The 22,953-nt window shown below is 41.6% G+C and overlaps 1 protein-coding gene across 1 annotated transcript in view; it reads left to right on the top strand.

Annotated features, from left to right (window-relative positions):
- The window catches only part of LOC139354143 (protein enabled homolog), a 295,110-nt gene that overhangs the window by 48,197 nt on the left and 223,960 nt on the right, over positions 1-22,953 (top strand). The gene's annotated exons all lie outside the window — the stretch shown is intronic.

Raw genomic sequence — 22,953 nt, forward strand, 5'->3', positions numbered from 1 at the left:
TAGATGATCGATCCTTAAAATTTAATCGGGAAGATCCTTTTGACATCGTTCGTGATAAAGCGTGTCGGCGAATGCAGGAAAAGCACGATGAGAATGAAAAGCGGTATAATCTTCGATCTCGAATCGTGTCCTTTGCCGAAGGGCAAGAAGTATTTCGCCGAAATTTTAAGCAAAGCTGTTTTCAGACAGGCTATAATGCCAAGTTCGGTCCTTCTTTTGTGAAAGCGAGGGTTCGGAAGAAGCTGGGAAATGCTTATTACGAACTAGAAGACTTACAAGGACGTTTATTAGGCACATATCATGCGAAAGATATCCGCCAGTAACGTGCCTTCAGTCGTTATCAGTCTAGGGCATCATACCCTAGCCTGATTTTTCGGGGGGGCTTTGTAGCGGCGACTGAAGCAACGAACTTTTTCCTTTTAGTTCGGCCCAGAAAAATATTTTTCGTTTAGGTTTTTTTTGAGCTTAGCTTAGTTTCAAACCACAAATATTAGTAAGCCCGTTTTAGTATTTTTTTTGAGATGACAACTGAGCGTGGCGATAGTAATCAGCTGTACTAGGGTAGGGCTGTTAAGCTTGCTTTCAAACCACAGATGTTAGTAAGCCCAGCTTACTTAGTATTTTTTTTGTTGGGAATACCAACTGTCCACGGCTGGCATGATCAGCTGCACCAGGGGAGCTCTGGAAAGCTTAATTACCAACATGGCGTGATTACCGGCTGCGATGCATTTCCGCTGGCAGCCTAGACCAACATTACCCGGTTCCGTTCTATTTCTTTTCAATCGAGCAGTCGCGGAGTGCACATGCACTAAAAAAATTAAATTCCCAGTCCCAAAAGTTCGAATCTTTAACTCGGGTACGCGTGCATCTTGCAAGTATTGCGATTCGATAGTGGAAAATTTAAATAAAGACACCCGCCAAAGCTTAGATCGAGTAAGTTTCCCGGCGAATTGGTTTTCTTTCTGTGTCTAACCCCCGCCCGTGTCTCAGGCAGCTGAAGAGGAAAAACTTAGAGTCGTCCCGGCTACGAAAGTGTTCCGGCCAGCAGGCCAGCAGCAAGTTATAGTATTTTTGTGGTTGGATTGGCGAGATTTCTACCGGCAACGGCCCGGGAAAAAATCCCAAAACCCCCAAGACGGGCACAATCGTAAGGTAGATATTCTCGAGAACAGTGTATTTTTTTGGTATTTGCTGTAACCGTTCCCCAATCGTCAGGATTTGCCCAGTTAGCAGTATGTAAGGTCGTCGAGTCGAGGAGCATGTAAACCAGGTATCACCAACGGAAACCCACGTGCACGTACCGAGGAGCACCCCCTAGCTACAAGCGTACATAACCTGGTACCACCGAAATCCGGCGCCTGCATCGTTGAGCACCCCCTTAAACGTCATGTGTACCTAACCCTGCACCAACGAACAAGCATGCGTAGCTAACCCTTTTGCACATGCGCGCATTTACGAGCCGCGGGAAATCTCTAGGCCGCACATACACATCAGCAGCAGCCTTACCCCAATGCACATAGGCGCAAATTTTAACGGGGTTTAACCCTCTGCTATTTCTTTGTATTATCTCTGGCAATCAACCCAATCACTTGCCCCAATTGCGAGCATATTTAACCTGCAACCACAGTGAACCCCATGGGGGAAAATATCTAGGGAAATTTTAAAATATAATGGAGCGGATCTTAATTAGTTTATTGTAGATACTACCTAAACTTAAATAACAATTTTGTGCCTCTAAAGAATCGGGACATAATGGCAAGAAAGTTTCTTTTTAAATTGTTTTCAAAATATATTCTTAGTTCACTTTAACCCTATGGTGCAAAACGCCATAATCTTTTTCCAGCACACATGCGTCGGGAGATCGATCTTTCGCCGATGGAAAAGTTGCCATGAGTTTGAAAACTAAATGTTTATTTTCTATATCCACATTTATCTTTTGAAAACTAAACCAAACTTTTATTGGAACGTCCAAAAATAATAATAAACGAATCCCGAATCTAATGAAGCATTAAATTAACGAAAATATTTTCCAACAAATATTAAGTACTTAAAGAGAATTAACTTGAATTTTAATTTTAAATTTTATCAAAAAAAATATTTTATTAATCCTAATTAAATTAAACCAAACAAATTAAATTAATATCTCACCCTGAAACGAATTGAAATTCTAAACTTTGAAACAACCGCCTTTATCTTACAAAAGCCGTATATATATGCTCTCTTAATTAAGATTATATACCATTGTTTAAACATTATTACTATTTTTATACCTATTACTTTATCATGAATTACTATTACTGAACTACTGTTAATTATGTTTTCTTTCCTTGAATTTATTATAAAAATGGAAGCTTAAATTCCAAAATTTACTGAACTCCGCTGATGTTTTCTCGGTCGTAGGGTACAAAAGGGGTCACCAGAGTCATGCTCTTGCGGCGGGTGATCATAGGTAGGGTGGGCAACATGCGAGCACAATAACATCCGTGTCTTCGCTGCGTTAAGATTTCTCTCTTTCTTTTCTTTTCTTTTCTTGAGTCTTTAAATTCTTTCCGAATTTATTTATATTTCTTCCGGTTTAGTTAACTAACTTATAATTTTCTCGCAAGCACGCTCAATTCTTGGTCTGTTAATAATAATGTGTAGATGGTGTCAGGGTCAGTATAAAGCAAGAACAACACCCCCAAAGCCGACGAGTTAGTGCCCGACCCTAAAGCGTGCCCCGCAAGTACAGATCCTTCGATTCAAAACACTTCATTCGAACGTTACACGCTACAGATTTAAATTCAATTCAAAGACCGCTTAGCTGCTTGCGAATTTCGGGGCCAAGACTTGGCATTAATTTTGGACTCGCAAATTTCGGCGCCAACAATAGGCATTTTTCGGACATTGCGAATTGCGACTTGGAATTTTTTGGACTTTCTTTTTGGAAGCTCTTTAACTTGAGCTAACATCTATGGACCGCAACGCCAACTTAAGGGAAGTGGATTCATCTGATGACCAGGTAACCGTGTGAAATCAATAGTTGATCGTCAAAATAATAACAATAATTGGAAGCAATTAACAAAATTATTTTCGCAGGTAGATAGGGCTGGTGAAGATGTTACAAGAATGAGGAAAGCTTTCGAGGAGAATACAATTTCGTTTAATCCGCCTCAAATTCAATGTCGACTGGAAATTTTAAATTCATATATTGCAAAAGCCATGGCATTGCAGTCGGAAATTGATATGATAGATCAAGATAACCGGAATAGGTCGGCATTAGAAGAAAATTGCGTAATTACCAAGGTACAGGTGAAAATCAAAACCGGAGGCTTTAGTCACGGGCAGTTCACATTCAAATCTGCCAAAAATGAAGTTACCAAAATTTAGCGGCAAATATTCAGAGTATAAACAATTTATTGGAATTTTGGAGCAACTGGTTGACTCTGATAATTCGTTATCTAACATCGAACAATTAAACCCTTTGTTAGCCTGCCTTTCTGAGGCATTAAGAACAATAAAAGCTCTTCAAATCTTAGATGCAAATTATAAAAAGGCATTAGCGAGTTTAAAGAGAGTCTATGACTACCTGTACTTAATTTTCATTGAAACTCTAGCACAGCTGTTTGAAATCCCTTCAATAACAAAACCTTCTGCGTCTGCCTTGAGGTTAATAATTGATACAGCAAGTGTAATTTTCGATTCGCTTATGTCCCTAGGGGACGGAAAAGATATTGTGAATGCGGTGATTATACATATAGTTCTTTCAAAGGTAGATCCGTACACCAAATATAAGTACGAGGAACAGCTTAATTATGATGAACTAATTAAATGGTCTGATTGCGTAAAGGTTTTAGATCGACGATATCAACATGTGTCCCTCGGCTGACAGCGTCAGGGTAAAGGGAAAAAGTTTTTCGGAAACGCCCTCTGAAGGCAAGAAAATTACTAGGAATTCATTGCTCCAGGGTCAATAACACAAGTGACCAAAAATGTTTATATTGCAGTTCTAATCCAGGGATTTAGCGGAATGCCAGTTTTAGATCGTTTTAACTTTGCCAAAATGAAGCAATTATGTATTAATTGTCTAAATGAGGGACATAGAGTATTTAAATGCACAGCATCCAAATGTCGGGTATCATACTCTACTACATCGACACCAAAACTTGAGTGAGCCACATTAAGGTACTAATACTTCTCAGGTGTTACGTACGCCTCTGGAATAATATATACATATTTTCTGTTTAAATGAATTGGTATACTTAAGAACAGCCGTATTTTGGTGCACGTATATTTATATATATATATCCAATATAATATTTTCCCAAAGCCGAGGATCCGAAGCGTCGAGATCTCATCGCCCAGGATTTAAAGAGGGGGTAAGTTTGTCGGGACACGGTTCCTTTCTTACATACATAATATAATATAATATAATAATACATAACATCTAACATACATATATAAATATTTGTGCAGTATCCTACAGTTTTATAGACTACAATAAGCTTTTTCAGCGGAGAGTATCAGCCTTGAAGCTATATAATAATTGCAAGAGCCCTCTGAGCGACGTTTGTAGTCGTGAATAGTCAGTATTTTGCTGATGTATTTTCCAGGCACTTTTAATATTTGTTCTCGAATGAACCGAATGGGTAGGAGCCTGTGTTACGTGGGCATATTAGTGCCCGAGTCCTGACAAGGACATGGGCCGAGGGAGAGGCGTCCGTTATTCAGGCACCATTTGCCGGCATAAGCTACGTCGTATTCTGGTCGTGGGATCTTGGTAAGCCTCTCTCCTCTCCAACATAACGAGAATAAATATTAAAAGTGCCTGGAAAATAATATTAGTCATAAAGTTCGTCAGTCATCCGTCCACACTGCCCAACAAGCTTAGCTGTCGCTTCATCGCAATACGATCGGGCTGTGTTTTGGCCATATTCCCTCCCCTTCACACATTCGTGTGCCAATGGATCGTCGCGGGCCGCGCAATACGATCCCCTATTGTCAAGGTTGTCCGTCGAAAGTTATATCATTGTTCTTAACCTACTCCACTCCTCGCGTCAGCACACCCCCTTTGTTAGAGTACTAGCACACCATGGCTTCCAATTCTTTTTCACATTATAAATTTATTAGGTAATATATATCTGCGTCTGTTGATTAATCTAACTTAACTGCCAATTATTCTGTTAGCGGAGAGTATCGAATTTATCACCTATGAAGGTGCACACATCAGCAAAACACTGACTATTCACGACTACAAACGTCGATGGTGTCAGGGTCAGTATAAAGCAAGAACAACACCCCCAAAGCCGACGAGTTAGTGCCCGACCCTAAAGCGTGCCCCGCAAGTACAGATCCTTCGATTCAAAACACTTCATTCGAACGTTACACGCTACAGATTTAAATTCAATTCAAAGACCGCTTAGCTGCTTGCGAATTTCGGGGCCAAGACTTGGCATTAATTTTGGACTCGCAAATTTCGGCGCCAACAATAGGCATTTTTCGGACATTGCGAATTGCGACTTGGAATTTTTTGGACTTTCTTTTTGGAAGCTCTTTAACTTGAGCTAACATCTATGGACCGCAACGCCAACTTAAGGGAAGTGGATTCATCTGATGACCAGGTAACCGTGTGAAATCAATAGTTGATCGTCAAAATAATAACAATAATTGGAAGCAATTAACAAAATTATTTTCGCAGGTAGATAGGGCTGGTGAAGATGTTACAAGAATGAGGAAAGCTTTCGAGGAGAATACAATTTCGTTTAATCCGCCTCAAATTCAATGTCGACTGGAAATTTTAAATTCATATATTGCAAAAGCCATGGCATTGCAGTCGGAAATTGATATGATAGATCAAGATAACCGGAATAGGTCGGCATTAGAAGAAAATTGCGTAATTACCAAGGTACAGGTGAAAATCAAAACCGGAGGCTTTAGTCACGGGCAGTTCACATTCAAATCTGCTAAAAATGAAGTTACCAAAATTTAGCGGCAAATATTCAGAGTATAAACAATTTATTGGAATTTTGGAGCAACTGGTTGACTCTGATAATTCGTTATCTAACATCGAACAATTAAACCCTTTGTTAGCCTGCCTTTCTGACGAGGCATTAAGAACAATAAAAGCTCTTCAAATCTTAGATGCAAATTATAAAAAGGCATTAGCGAGTTTAAAGAGAGTCTATGACTACCTGTACTTAATTTTCATTGAAACTCTAGCACAGCTGTTTGAAATCCCTTCAATAACAAAACCTTCTGCGTCTGCCTTGAGGTTAATAATTGATACAGCAAGTGTAATTTTCGATTCGCTTATGTCCCTAGGGGACGGAAAAGATATTGTGAATGCGGTGATTATACATATAGTTCTTTCAAAGGTAGATCCGTACACCAAATATAAGTATGAGGAACAGCTTAATTATGATGAACTAATTAAATGGTCTGATTGCGTAAAGGTTTTAGATCGACGATATCAACATGTGTCCCTCGGCTGACAGCGTCAGGGTAAAGGGAAAAAGTTTTTCGGAAACGCCCTCTGAAGGCAAGAAAATTACTAGGAATTCATTGCTCCAGGGTCAATAACACAAGTGACCAAAAATGTTTATATTGCAGTTCTAATCCAGGGATTTAGCGGAATGCCAGTTTTAGATCGTTTTAACTTTGCCAAAATGAAGCAATTATATATTAATTGTCTAAATGAGGGACATAGAGTATTTAAATGCACAGCATCCAAATGTCGGGTATCATACTCTACTACATCGACACCAAAACTTGAGTGAGCCACATTAAGGTACTAATACTTCTCAGGTGTTACGTACGCCTCTGGAATAATATATACATATTTTCTGTTTAAATGAATTGGTATACTTAAGAACAGCCGTATTTTGGTGCACGTATATTTATATATATATATCCAATATAATATTTTCCCAAAGCCGAGGATCCGAAGCGTCGAGATCTCATCGCCCAGGATTTAAAGAGGGGGTAAGTTTGTCGGGACACGGTTCCTTTCTTACATACATAATATAATATAATATAATAATACATAACATCTAACATACATATATAAATATTTGTGCAGTATCCTACAGTTTTATAGACTACAATAAGCTTTTTCAGCGGAGAGTATCAGCCTTGAAGCTATATAATAATTGCAAGAGCCCTCTGAGCGACGTTTGTAGTCGTGAATAGTCAGTATTTTGCTGATGTATTTTCCAGGCACTTTTAATATTTGTTCTCGAATGAACCGAATGGGTAGGAGCCTGTGTTACGTGGGCATATTAGTGCCCGAGTCCTGACAAGGACATGGGCCGAGGGAGAGGCGTCCGTTATTCAGGCACCATTTGCCGGCATAAGCTACGTCGTATTCTGGTCGTGGGATCTTGGTAAGCCTCTCTCCTCTCCAACATAACGAGAATAAAAATTAAAAGTGCCTGGAAAATAATATTAGTCATAAAGTTCGTCAGTCATCCGTCCACACTGCCCAACAAGCTTAGCTGTCGCTTCATCGCAATACGATCGGGCTGTGTTTTGGCCATATTCCCTCCCCTTCACACATTCGTGTGCCAATGGATCGTCGCGGGCCGCGCAATACGATCCCCTATTGTCAAGGTTGTCCGTCGAAAGTTATATCATTGTTCTTAACCTACTCCACTCCTCGCGTCAGCACACCCCCTTTGTTAGAGTACTAGCAAACCATGGCTTCCAATTCTTTTTCACATTATAAATTTATTAGGTAATATATATCTGCGTCTGTTGATTAATCTAACTTAACTGCCAATTATTCTGTTAGCGGAGAGTATCGAATTTATCACCTATGAAGGTGCACACATCAGCAAAACACTGACTATTCACGACTACAAACGTCGATGGTGTCAGGGTCAGTATAAAGCAAGAACAACACCCCCAAAGCCGACGAGTTAGTGCCCGACCCTAAAGCGTGCCCCGCAAGTACAGATCCTTCGATTCAAAACACTTCATTCGAACGTTACACGCTACAGATTTAAATTCAATTCAAAGACCGCTTAGCTGCTTGCGAATTTCGGGGCCAAGACTTGGCATTAATTTTGGACTCGCAAATTTCGGCGCCAACAATAGGCATTTTTCGGACATTGCGAATTGCGACTTGGAATTTTTTGGACTTTCTTTTTGGAAGCTCTTTAACTTGAGCTAACATCTATGGACCGCAACGCCAACTTAAGGGAAGTGGATTCATCTGATGACCAGGTAACCGTGTGAAATCAATAGTTGATCGTCAAAATAATAACAATAATTGGAAGCAATTAACAAAATTATTTTCGCAGGTAGATAGGGCTGGTGAAGATGTTACAAGAATGAGGAAAGCTTTCGAGGAGAATACAATTTCGTTTAATCCGCCTCAAATTCAATGTCGACTGGAAATTTTAAATTCATATATTGCAAAAGCCATGGCATTGCAGTCGGAAATTGATATGATAGATCAAGATAACCGGAATAGGTCGGCATTAGAAGAAAATTGCGTAATTACCAAGGTACAGGTGAAAATCAAAACCGGAGGCTTTAGTCACGGGCAGTTCACATTCAAATCTGCCAAAAATGAAGTTACCAAAATTTAGCGGCAAATATTCAGAGTATAAACAATTTATTGGAATTTTGGAGCAACTGGTTGACTCTGATAATTCGTTATCTAACATCGAACAATTAAACCCTTTGTTAGCCTGCCTTTCTGACGAGGCATTAAGAACAATAAAAGCTCTTCAAATCTTAGATGCAAATTATAAAAAGGCATTAGCGAGTTTAAAGAGAGTCTATGACTACCTGTACTTAATTTTCATTGAAACTCTAGCACAGCTGCTTGAAATCCCTTCAATAACAAAACCTTCTGCGTCTGCCTTGAGGTTAATAATTGATACAGCAAGTGTAATTTTCGATTCGCTTATGTCCCTAGGGGACGGAAAAGATATTGTGAATGCGGTGATTATACATATAGTTCTTTCAAAGGTAGATCCGTACACCAAATATAAGTATGAGGAACAGCTTAATTATGATGAACTAATTAAATGGTCTGATTGCGTAAAGGTTTTAGATCGACGATATCAACATGTGTCCCTCGGCTGACAGCGTCAGGGTAAAGGGAAAAAGTTTTTCGGAAACGCCCTCTGAAGGCAAGAAAATTACTAGGAATTCATTGCTCCAGGGTCAATAACACAAGTGACCAAAAATGTTTATATTGCAGTTCTAATCCAGGGATTTAGCGGAATGCCAGTTTTAGATCGTTTTAACTTTGCCAAAATGAAGCAATTATGTATTAATTGTCTAAATGAGGGACATAGAGTATTTAAATGCACAGCATCCAAATGTCGGGTATCATACTCTACTACATCGACACCAAAACTTGAGTGAGCCACATTAAGGTACTAATACTTCTCAGGTGTTACGTACGCCTCTGGAATAATATATACATATTTTCTGTTTAAATGAATTGGTATACTTAAGAACAGCCGTATTTTGGTGCACGTATATTTATATATATATATCCAATATAATATTTTCCCAAAGCCGAGGATCCGAAGCGTCGAGATCTCATCGCCCAGGATTTAAAGAGGGGGTAAGTTTGTCGGGACACGGTTCCTTTCTTACATACATAATATAATATAATATAATAATACATAACATCTAACATACATATATAAATATTTGTGCAGTATCCTACAGTTTTATAGACTACAATAAGCTTTTTCAGCGGAGAGTATCAGCCTTGAAGCTATATAATAATTGCAAGAGCCCTCTGAGCGACGTTTGTAGTCGTGAATAGTCAGTATTTTGCTGATGTATTTTCCAGGCACTTTTAATATTTGTTCTCGAATGAACCGAATGGGTAGGAGCCTGTGTTACGTGGGCATATTAGTGCCCGAGTCCTGACAAGGACATGGGCCGAGGGAGAGGCGTCCGTTATTCAGGCACCATTTGCCGGCATAAGCTACGTCGTATTCTGGTCGTGGGATCTTGGTAAGCCTCTCTCCTCTCCAACATAACGAGAATAAATATTAAAAGTGCCTGGAAAATAATATTAGTCATAAAGTTCGTCAGTCATCCGTCCACACTGCCCAACAAGCTTAGCTGTCGCTTCATCGCAATACGATCGGGCTGTGTTTTGGCCATATTCCCTCCCCTTCACACATTCGTGTGCCAATGGATCGTCGCGGGCCGCGCAATACGATCCCCTATTGTCAAGGTTGTCCGTCGAAAGTTATATCATTGTTCTTAACCTACTCCACTCCTCGCGTCAGCACACCCCCTTTGTTAGAGTACTAGCACACCATGGCTTCCAATTCTTTTTCACATTATAAATTTATTAGGTAATATATATCTGCGTCTGTTGATTAATCTAACTTAACTGCCAATTATTCTGTTAGCGGAGAGTATCGAATTTATCACCTATGAAGGTGCACACATCAGCAAAACACTGACTATTCACGACTACAAACGTCGATGGTGTCAGGGTCAGTATAAAGCAACAACAACACCCCCAAAGCCGACGAGTTAGTGCCCGACCCTAAAGCGTGCCCCGCAAGTACAGATCCTTCGATTCAAAACACTTCATTCGAACGTTACACGCTACAGATTTAAATTCAATTCGAAGACCGCTTAGCTGCTTGCGAATTTCGGGGCCAAGACTTGGCATTAATTTTGGACTCGCAAATTTCGGCGCCAACAATAGGCATTTTTCGGACATTGCGAATTGCGACTTGGAATTTTTTGGACTTTCTTTTTGGAAGCTCTTTAACTTGAGCTAACATCTATGGACCGCAACGCCAACTTAAGGGAAGTGGATTCATCTGATGACCAGGTAACCGTGTGAAATCAATAGTTGATCGTCAAAATAATAACAATAATTGGAAGCAATTAACAAAATTATTTTCGCAGGTAGATAGGGCTGGTGAAGATGTTACAAGAATGAGGAAAGCTTTCGAGGAGAATACAATTTCGTTTAATCCGCCTCAAATTCAATGTCGACTGGAAATTTTAAATTCTTATATTGCAAAAGCCATGGCATTGCAGTCGGAAATTGATATGATAGATCAAGATAACCGGAATAGGTCGGCATTAGAAGAAAATTGCGTAATTACCAAGGTACAGGTGAAAATCAAAACCGGAGGCTTTAGTCACGGGCAGTTCACATTCAAATCTGCCAAAAATGAAGTTACCAAAATTTAGCGGCAAATATTCAGAGTATAAACAATTTATTGGAATTTTGGAGCAACTGGTTGACTCTGATAATTCGTTATCTAACATCGAACAATTAAACCCTTTGTTAGCCTGCCTTTCTGACGATGCATTAAAAACAATAAAAGCTCTTCAAATCTTAGATGCAAATTATAAAAAGGCATTAGCGAGTTTAAAGAGAGTCTATGACTACCTGTACTTAATTTTCATTGAAACTCTAGCACAGCTGTTTGAAATCCCTTCAATAACAAAACCTTTTGCGTCTGCCTTGAGGTTAATAATTGATACAGCAAGTGTAATTTTCGATTCGCTTATGTCCCTAGGGGACGGAAAAGATATTGTGAATGCGGTGATTATACATATAGTTCTTTCAAAGGTAGATCCGTACACCAAATATAAGTATGAGGAACAGCTTAATTATGATGAACTAATTAAATGGTCTGATTGCGTAAAGGTTTTAGATCGACGATATCAACATGTGTCCCTCGGCTGACAGCGTCAGGGTAAAGGGAAAAAGTTTTTCGGAAACGCCCTCTGAAGGCAAGAAAATTACTAGGAATTCATTGCTCCAGGGTCAATAACACAAGTGACCAAAAATGTTTATATTGCAGTTCTAATCCAGGGATTTAGCGGAATGCCAGTTTTAGATCGTTTTAACTTTGCCAAAATGAAGCAATTATATGTTAATTGTCTAAATGAGGGACATAGAGTATTTAAATGCACAGCATCCAAATGTCGGGTATCATACTCTACTACATCGACACCAAAACTTGAGTGAGCCACATTAAGGTACTAATACTTCTCAGGTGTTACGTACGCCTCTGGAATAATATATACATATTTTCTGTTTAAATGAATTGGTATACTTAAGAACAGCCGTATTTTGGTGATCGTATATTTATATATATATATCCAATATAATATTTTCCCAAAGCCGAGGATCCGAAGCGTCGAGATCTCATCGCCCAGGATTTAAGGAGGGGGTAAGTTTGTCGGGACACGGTTCCTTTCTTACATACATAATATAATATAATATAATAATACATAACATCTAACATACATATATAAATATTTGTGCAGTATCCTACAGTTTTATAGACTACAATAAGCTTTTTCAGCGGAGAGTATCAGCCTTGAAGCTATATAATAATTGCAAGAGCCCTCTGAGCGACGTTTGTAGTCGTGAATAGTCAGTATTTTGCTGATGTATTTTCCAGGCACTTTTAATATTTGTTCTCGAATGAACCGAATGGGTAGGAGCCTGTGTTACGTGGGCATATTAGTGCCCGAGTCCTGACAAGGACATGGGCCGAGGGAGAGGCGTCCGTTATTCAGGCACCATTTGCCGGCATAAGCTACGTCGTATTCTGGTCGTGGGATCTTGGTAAGCCTCTCTCCTCTCCAACATAACGAGAATAAATATTAAAAGTGCCTGGAAAATAATATTAGTCATAAAGTTCGTCAGTCATCCGTCCACACTGCCCAACAAGCTTAGCTGTCGCTTCATCGCAATACGATCGGGCTGTGTTTTGGCCATATTCCCTCCCCTTCACACATTCGTGTGCCAATGGATCGTCGCGGGCCGCGCAATACGATCCCCTATTGTCAAGGTTGTCCGTCGAAAGTTATATCATTGTTCTTAACCTACTCCACTCCTCGCGTCAGCACACCCCCTTTGTTAGAGTACTAGCACACTATGGCTTCCAATTCTTTTTCACATTATAAATTTATTAGGTAATATATATCTGCGTCTGTTGATTAATCTAACTTAACTGCCAATTATTCTGTTAGCGGAGAGTATCGAATTTATCACCTATGAAGGTGCACACATCAGCAAAACACTGACTATTCACGACTACAAACGTCGCTCAGAGGGCTCTTGCAATTATCATATGACTACAAGGCTGATACTCGCCGCTGAAAAAGTTTATAGTAGTCTATAAAACTGTAGGATACTGCACGAATATTTATATATGTATGTTTATAAGAAAGAAACCGTGTCCCGACAAACTTACCCCCTCTTTAAATCCTGGGCGATGATATCTCGACGCTCCGGATCTTGGGCTTTGGGAATATATTATACGTGCACCAAAATACGGCTGTTCTTAAGTATACCAATTCACTTAAACACAAAATATATGTGTATTATGCCAGAGGCATGCGACTTCTTCAACGGCTGGTAGAGAGATTCGTCCTCTCTAATTGTTTATCATGACTCGCACTTTGTCTATTGATTCGGTTGGTTTAAATATATTTCAATGCATGTTTGAATGCTTGATTTTCACATGTTATCCAATTGTATTATTTGAAGATATTGGTCCTTGGGGATGCATGAGTTCACTTTAGCTTTGGTTGGCTCGATTAACACATTTATATTGCATCACTACTTTCTTCGACGTATACTATTGGTCGCTACGCTCTGAACGGATGGTTCCTACAGCTGAACAAATTTCAGGAGCATGGAGATCACGGATACTGCGTCCACAAACATCGCAGTATGTCGGATGTCGTCCTTATTGTTGATCCTCTCCACGTTTTTTGATGACAATAGCGGCGCTGGTTCGACACAAGATTATTTCGAGCTGCAATTGTGTTCTCCTCTTCTGGTGGCAGAAGACTCCACGGACGACTGCCCCAGGGAAAGTCGCCTTCCCTCGAAGCTGGCGGCTTCCGTCAGCAAGACAGCCAAATGGATTCCCTCCCTTTCTCTATTTGTCTAAGGTCTTTTATACCAGACTAGAGCTTTTACTTGGCTGCGGGTATGGATCGGATAAACTAGGTGTTCCCACCTAGAATTACTGTTTATTGATATCTGCTATCTTGGGAGTCAATGGCCGGCTGTTGCCCTTTGCGAGCTACCGGAGTATGGTTTCCAATAGGTCGATAGTGGCCGTTGTTCTGGCCACACGACACCCGAGAATTGCCGAATTGCTTTTTCTTCTGCCTTTACCAGTATGAGTCTGGTTAGTCTCATGCAACCCTGGCTTAAGATTCGTCGCTGTGAATCTTTCTATGTCTGTTCCGTGTTTCTTCTCCTTTTTAGGCGCCCATTCACGAGTGGCTTCGACCCACTCTTGTGATCAAGAGTCGCATGTTTTATCGGCTGAGCTGTCCAGGCTGATATCCTCACTGCTGTTGCTCTATGTCAAAGGTAAATTCTGTACCCTAGTATTTTTCTTTAACTTGGTGCATGGAATCTGTGTTTTTATGTTTCCTCTTTTGATCTAACTGACGATCGATTAAAGCATACTTATTAGAAATGGTTTGATTTATATGTTTATAAGGTGTAAGAACTTTTGTACTATAAGAAAAGCTTTGTAGTGCTGGGCATGTTTTTCACAGTAATTTTTAACCAGCGGTCCACTCGGAGACCCTCCTTTTTGAACTCCGCTAACGAAGTTAATGGGGATGTTAGCAGCAAGCCGCCCATCTGGGAGTTCAGACATAATCGCTGAAGGTTTCGTGCTGTCCTTGCTTGCGATCCATTAATTCCTTGACTTTCTTAAGGTCACTTCCGGTAGTGGAAAACGCTCGTTCCATCTCCTGTGTTAACGAATACTAGTCAAAATCGTAGTCTCCTTCTTTGTCTTCCACTAGCTGCCAATACCATTTCGTGGCTGCACCTGCCAGCAGAAGATGGAAATCACAAAATACTTGTTGGCGGCTGAGGTCATATAATTCTTGCAATCGGTCCACGCGGAACAGGAAACTTTCAACTGTCATGCCGCGACCGCTTCCATCGAACTTTAGGTTCCATCTGTCTAATCTGACATCTTTTGGTCTCTTGTTCTGAAAGGATGAGTTCCGATCGATCTCTGGATGCAGTTGGTGACTCGACTCCCTCTCGTTTGTTCTGGATTGCCTGTGTGACGGGGTGTCCATCCGCCTGGGTGTTCTTAACCGGTGCATCTGGCTATTGAGCATGTCCTGTGTGACCGGTTCCAGAGGCGGAGTCTCTTGGTACCTCAAGAAACTGTCAGTGGGATTTGGAACAGTTCGGGGCGGCGAAGGCAGTCCCTTCTGTTCGGGTCTCCTGGATGTCGGAGACTGCAATTCTGCTATTTGTGTCTTCAGAGCTTCTATCTGGGCGCTCATACCACGCTGCATTTCGTTGCTCTGCCTTTAGAGCTCCATCAATCTATGTTCCCGCCGCTCGGCAGCCTCTAAGTTGTCCTCCTCATGCCTCTGAAATTGGGGAAGCATACTTGATCTACCCTTCGGCGGTCCTAGGGGTAGATTCTCCCCACCGGCGGCTCGTTCCAGTTCAGTATATTGGTCCAGATTATTTTCTTCAGACAGGGTATCTACCTGTCCTGGCTGATTCTGTGCGCGCTCCCACGGCTCTCTTTCAGGTGAATCTCCTAGCCTTGGCGCGCTCGCACTCTGGGGTTGGTGATTTTCACCCCGCGTTGTTACTCGGGTCACTATACCGGTGCTGGGTTGAATAGGACCTTCTTCTTGGCCCTCTTCATTTATATGACTAGGCCTTCTTTAAAGGCCTCCGCTTTCTTTTATAAATTGTCACTTTGTGCTGATTAATACATGCACTAAAATTGTCTTCACTCTATTTCGATTAGTATAAAAGCTTTACGTGATTCTTTTCAAAACACTCGGTCGGCGACGTAAACGCTGAATAAGTCGACAAAAAATGTTTATAAACTGGGGGGTGCTTCTCTCTGCTTCTCAAGTTTCTCTTCGGTCAAGAACCATCCGATATTTAATCCCCAAAAGAAAACAAAATAAATTTCCCTAACTAGGGGTGTTAGCCGCTTCTACACAACTGGGTTCCGCTAAACTAACATGCCCTTACTTTCCCTTCCTTTAGACAGCTCTAATGTTCCAAACGGAATGGCTGTGTTTAGATACGGAATCTGTCCAAAAACCCCCTCCCGCCAGTCGTCGGAAAACAAGTTATTTGACCGATCATTCTCAGGCTCCACAACCGTCTCCTATTTCTCTGGACTCGAACCAAGCAATCGTACTGACCAACTAGCCTAATACGTTGTGGGGCGTCGGCCAAAGAAACTAAAAATCGTCCACCGCCCAAATATGTCAAGGGAAACCGCAAAGACTCGAAACAAGCAAACGACCGGACAAATGCCTAGTACGTTGTGGGGCATCGGCTTTGCGTTTCCTGTCAGTTCCCCAGGGCATTCCTACGATTGCAATAGAAAAAAAATTAAAAACATTTTAAAGTCATGTTACTATTCTGAGACAAAGTTCTGATTGAGAGGCCTCTCAACACTGACAGTCACAGAAGTTGTGGACTTTAAAGTTACTAATTTAAAGACAAAATAAATAAGTATGCGCATATTTTAAAAAATGTAAGCTCCCTGCTCTATCAGACAGTCAAACTACTCATGGCAAATAAAGATGAAAGCCATCCCTAGGTACATCCACTACGATACCGCAGGCACCGAGATTGTGGACCCTGGTAAAACTCCTTAAGGAATATGAAATATCCTTGCGTTGGGCGCCAATTCTGTTACGTAGGCATATTAGTGCCCGAGCCCTGACAGGGACTTGGGCCGAGGGAGAGGAGTCCGATATTCTGGCACCCTTTGCCAGCATAAGCTACGTCGTATTCGGGTCGTGGGATCTTGGTAAGAAGAAATATTAAAAGTGTCTGGAAAATAATATTAGTCATAAAGTTCGTCAGTCGTCAGTCCACACTGCCCCACAAGCTTAGCTGTCGCTTGATCGTAATACGATCGGGCTGTGTTTTGGCCATATTCCCTCCCCTTCACACATTCGTGTGGCAATGGATCGTCGCGGGCCGCTCAATACGATCCCCTATTGTCAAGGTTGTCCGTCGAAAGTTATGTCATTGTTCTTTACCTACTCCACTCCTCGCGTCAGCACACCCCCTTTGTTAGAGTTCTAGCACACCACGGTTTCCAATTCTTTTTCACATAATAATTTTATTAGGTAATATATATCTGCGTCTGTTGAATAATCTAACTTAACTGCCAATTATTCTGTTAGCGGAGAGTATCGAATTTATCACCTATGAAGGTGCACACATCAGCAAAACACTGACTATTCACGACTACAAACGTCGCTCAGAGGGCTCTTGCAATTATCATATAACTACAAGGCTGATACTCGCCGCTGAAAAAGTTTATAGTAGTCTATAAAACTGTAGGATACTGCACGAATATTTATATATTTATGTTTATAAGAAAGGAACCGTGTCCCGACAAACTTACCCCCTCTTTAAATCCTGGGCGATGAGATCTCGACGCTCCGAATCCTGGGCTTTGGGAAAATATTATATTGGATATATATATATAAATATACGTGCACCAAAATACGGCTGTTCTTAAGTATACCAATTCTCTTAAACACAAAATATATGTGTATTATGCCAGAGGCATGCGACTTCTTCAACGGCTGGTGGAGAGATTCGTCCTCTCTAATTGTTTACCATGACTCGCACTTTGTCTATTGATTTGGTTTGTTTAAATATATTTCAATGCATTTTTGAATGCTTGATTTTCACTTGTTTTCCAATTGTATTATTTGAGGATATTGGTCCTTGGTTATGCACGAGTTCACTTTAGCTTTGGTTGGCTCGATTAACACATTTATATTGCATCACTACTTTCTTCGACGTATGCTATTGGTCGCTACGCTCTGAACGGATGGTTCCTACAGCTGAACAAATTTCAGGAGCATGGAGATCACGGATACTGCGTCCACAAACATCGCAGTATGTCGGATGTCGTCCTTATTGTTGATCCTCTCCACGTTTTTTGATGACAATAGCGGCGCTGGTTCGACACAAGATTATTTCGAGCTGCAATTGTGTTCTCCTCTTCTGGTGGCAGAAGACTCCACGGACGACTGCCCCAGGGAAAGTCGCCTTCCCTCGAAGCTGGCGGCTTCCGTCAGCAAGACAGCCAAATGGATTCCCTCCCTTTCTCTATTTGTCTAAGGTCTTTTATACCAGACTAGAGCTTTTACTTGGCTGCGGGTATGGATCGGATAAACTAGGTGTTCCCACCTAGAATTACTGTTTCTTGATATCTGCTATCTTGGGAGTCAACGGCCGGCTGTTGCCCTTTGCGAGCTACCGGAGTATGGTTTCCAATAGGTCGATAGTGGCCGTTGTTCTGGCCACACGACACCCGAGAATTGCCGAATTGCTTTTTCTTCTGCCTTTACCAGTATGAGTCTGGTTAGTCTCATGCAACCCTGGCTTAAGATTCGTCGCTGTGAATCTTTCTATGTCTGTTCCGTGTTTCTTCTCCTTTTTAGGAGCCCATTCACGAGGGGCTTCGACCCACTCCTGTGATCAAGAGTCGCATGTTTTATCGGCTGAGCTGTCCAGGCTGATATCCTCACTGCTGTTGCTCTATGTCAAAGGTAAATTCTGTACCCTAGTATTTTTCTTTAACTTGGTGCATGGAATCTGTGTTTTTATGTTTCCTCTTTTGATCTAACTGACGATCGATTAAAGCATACTTATTAGAAATGGTTTGATTTATATGTTTATAAGGTGTAAGAACTTTTGTACTATAAGAAAAGCTTTGTAGTGCTGGGCATGTTTTTCACAGTAATTTTTAACCAGCGGTCCACTCGGAGACCCTCCTTTTTGAACTCCGCTAACGAAGTTAATGGGGATGTTAGCAGCAAGCCGCCCATCTGGGAGTCCATGTTGTCTTTCAAAAGCGCAACAAATTCATCTTTATCGATTTTATGCTTTACTTTGAAATGCAAGTTGTGCATATCGCAGACATAATCGCTGAAGGTTTCGTGCTGTCCTTGCTTGCGATCCATTAATTCCTTGACTTTCTTAAGGTCACTTCCGGTAGTGGAAAACGCTCGTTCCATCTCCTGTGTTAACGAATAGTAGTCAAAATCGTAGTCTCCTTCTTTGTCTTCCATTAGCTGCCAATACCATTTCGTGGCTTCACCTGCCAGCAGAAGATGGAAATCACAAAATACTTGTTGGCGGCTGAGGTCATATAATTCTTGCAATCGGTCCACGCGGAACAGGAAACTTTCAACTGTCATGCCGCGACCGCTTCCATCGAACTTTAGGTTCCATCTGTCTAATCTGACATCTTTTGGTCTCTTGTTCTGAAAGGATGAGTTCCGATCGATCTCTGGATGCAGTTGGTGACTTGACTCCCTCTCGTTTGTTCTGGATTGCCTGTGTGACGGGGTGTCCATCCGCCTGGGTGTTCTTAACCGGTGCATCTGGCTATTGAGCATGTCCTGTGTGACCGGTTCCAGAGGCGGAGTCTCTTGGTACCTCAAGAAACTGTCAGTGGGATTTGGAACAGTTCGGGGCGGCGAAGGCAGTCCCTTCTGTTCGGGTCTCCTGGATGTCGGAGACTGCAATTCTGCTATTTGTGTCTTCAGAGCTTCTATCTGGGCGCTCATACCACGCTGCATTTCGTTGCTCTGCCTTTAGAGCTCCATCAATCTATGTTCCCGCCGCTCGGCAGCCTCTAAGTTGTCCTCCTCATGCCTCTGAAATTGGGGAAGCATACTTGATCTACCCTTCGGCGGTCCTAGGGGTAGATTCTCCCCACCGGCGGCTCGTTCCAGTTCAGTATATTGGTCCAGATTATTTTCTTCAGACAGGGTATCTACCTGTCCTGGCTGATTATGTGCGTGCTCCCACGGCTCTCTTTCAGGTGAATCTCCTAGCCTTGGCGCGCTCGCACTCTGGGGTTGGTGATTTTCACCCCGCGTTGTTCCTCGGGTCACTCTACCGGTGCTGGGTTGAATAGGACCTTCTTCTTGGCCCTCTTCATTTATATGACTAGGCCTTCTTTAAAGGCCTTCGCTTTCTTTTATAAATTGTCACTTTGTGCTGATTAATACATGCACTAAAATTGTCTTCACTCTATTTCGATTAGTATAAAAGCTTTACGTGATTCTTTTCAAAACACTCGGTCGGCGACGTAAACGCTGAATAAGTCGACAAAAAATGTTTATAAACTGGGGGGTGCTTCTCTCTGCTTCTCAAGTTTCTCTTCGGTCAAGAACCGTCCGATATTTGATCCCCAAAAGAGAACAAAATAAATTTCCCTAACTAGGGGTGTTAGCCACTTCTACACAACTGGGTTCCGCTAAACTAACATGCCCTTACTTTCCCTTTCTTTAGACAGCTCTAATGTTCCAAACGGAATGGCTGTGTTTAGATACGGAATCTGTCCAAAAACCCCCTCCCGCCAGTCGTCGGAAAACAAGTTATTTGACCGATCATTCTCGGGCTCCACAACCGTCTCCTATTTCTCTGGACTCGAACCAAGCAATCGACCTGACCAACTAGCCTAATACGTTGTGGGGCGTCGGCCAAAGAAACTAAAAATCGTCCACCGCCCAAATATGTCAAGGGAAACCGCAAAGACTCGAAACAAGCAAACGACCGGACAAATGCCTAGTACGTTGTGGGGCATCGGCTTTGCGTTTCCTGTCAGTTCCCCAGGGCATTCCTACGATTGCAATAGAAAAAAAATTAAAAACATTTTAAAGTCAAGCCACTATTCTGAGACAAAGTTCTGATTGAGAGGCCTCTCAACACTGACAGTCACAGAAGTTGTGGACTTTAAAGTTACTAATTTAAAGACAAGATAAATAAGTATGCGCATATTTAAAAAAATGTAAGCTCCCTGCTCTATCAGACAGTCAAACTACTCATGGCAAATGAAGATGAAAGCCATCCCTAGGTAAATCCACTACGATACCGCAGGCACCGAGATTGTGGACCCTGGTAAAACTCCTTAAGGAATATGAAATATCCTTGCGTTGGGCGCCAATTCTGTTACGTAGGCATATTAGTGCCCGAGCCCTGACAGGGACTTGGGCCGAGGGAGAGGAGTCCGATATTCTGGCACCCTTCGCCAGCATAAGCTACGTCGTATTCGGGTCGTGGGATCTTGGTAAGCCTCTATCCTCTCCAACATAAGGAGAATAAATATTAAAAGTGTCTGGAAAATAATATTAGTCATAAAGTTCGTCAGTCGTCAGTCCACACTGCCCCACAAGCTTAGCTGTCGCTTGATCGTAATACGATCGGGCTGTGTTTTGGCCATATTCCCTCCCCTTCACACATTCGTGTGGCAATGGATCGTCGCGGGCCGCTCAATACGATCCCCTATTGTCAAGGTTGTCCGTCGAAAGTTATGTCATTGTTCTTTACCTACTCCACTCCTCGCGTCAGCACACCCCCTTTGCTAGAGTTCTAGCACACCATGGTTTCCAATTCTTTTTCACATAATAATTTTATTAGGTAATATATATCTGCGTCTGTTGATTAATCTAACTTAACTGCCAATTATTCTGTTAGCGGAGAGTATCGAATTTATCACCTATGAAGGTGCACACATCAGCAAAACACTGACTATTCACGACTACAAACGTCGCTCAGAGGGCTCTTGCAATTATCATATGACTACAAGGCTGATACTCGCCGCTGAAAAAGTTTATAGTAGTCTATAAAACTGTAGGATACTGCACGAATATTTATATATGTATGTTTATAAGAAAGGAACCGTGTCCCGACAAACTTACCCCCTCTTTAAATCCTGGGCGATGAGATCTCGACGCTCCGAATCCTGGGCTTTGGGAAAATATTATATTGGATATATATATATAAATATACGTGCACCAAAATACGGCTGTTCTTAAGTATACCAATTCTCTTAAACACAAAATATATGTGTATTATGCCAGAGGCATGCGACTTCTTCAACGGCTGGTGGAGAGATTCGTCCTCTCTAATTGTTTATCATGACTCGCACTTTGTCTATTGATTTGGTTTGTTTAAATATATTTCAATGCATTTTTGAATGCTTGATTTTCACTTGTTTTCCAATTGTATTATTTGAGGATATTGGTCCTTGGTTATGCACGAGTTCACTTTAGCTTTGGTAGGCTCGATTAACACATTTATATTGCATCACTACTTTCTTCGACGTATGCTATTGGTCGCTACGCTCTGAACGGATGGTTCCTACAGCTGAACAAATTTCAGGAGCATGGAGATCACGGATACTGCGTCCACAAACATCGCAGTATGTCGGATGTCGTCCTTATTGTTGATCTTCTCCACGTTCTTTGATGACAATAGCGGCGCTGGTTCGACACAAGATTATTTCGAGCTGCAATTGTGTTCTCCTCAAGGACTGTTGGATATGGTGGCTGGTCCTGGTGGCAGAAGACTCCATGGACGACTGCCCCAGGGAAAGTCGCCTTCCCTCAGCAAGACACCCAAATGGATTCTCTCCCTTTCTCTATTTGTCTAAGGTCTTTTATACCAGACTAGAGCTTTTACTTGGCTGCGGGTATGGATCAGATAAACTAGGTGTTCCCACCTAGAATTACTGCTACTGAATATCTGCTATCTTGGGAGTCAACGGCCGGCTGTTGCCCTTTGCCAGCTACCGAAGTATGGTTACCAATATGTCGATAGTGGCCGTTGTTCTGGCCACGCGACACCCGAGAATTGTCGAATTGCTTTTTCTTCTGCCTTTACCAGTATGAGTCTGGTTAGTGACATGCACCCCTCCCCCTGGCTAAAGATTCGTCGTTGTGAATCTTTCTATGTTGAGGTCGTACTTAACAGATCCTCGTTCGATGTCGATAAACGTTGATTTTTATCATTAGAGCGTAAAAGCCTAAAAGACAGCTCACTTCGAGAAATGTACATCGTTTTTATGAAATAATATTTGGAACTGGGTCATATGTCTCCAACATGCAATAAGATTTCACCAGGACCGCACTACTTCATACCACATCAATGCGTTCTGAGGC

This window comes from Drosophila suzukii (genome assembly GCF_043229965.1).
Source record: "Drosophila suzukii chromosome 2 unlocalized genomic scaffold, CBGP_Dsuzu_IsoJpt1.0 scf_2c, whole genome shotgun sequence".
NCBI lineage: Eukaryota > Metazoa > Arthropoda > Insecta > Diptera > Drosophilidae > Drosophila > Drosophila suzukii.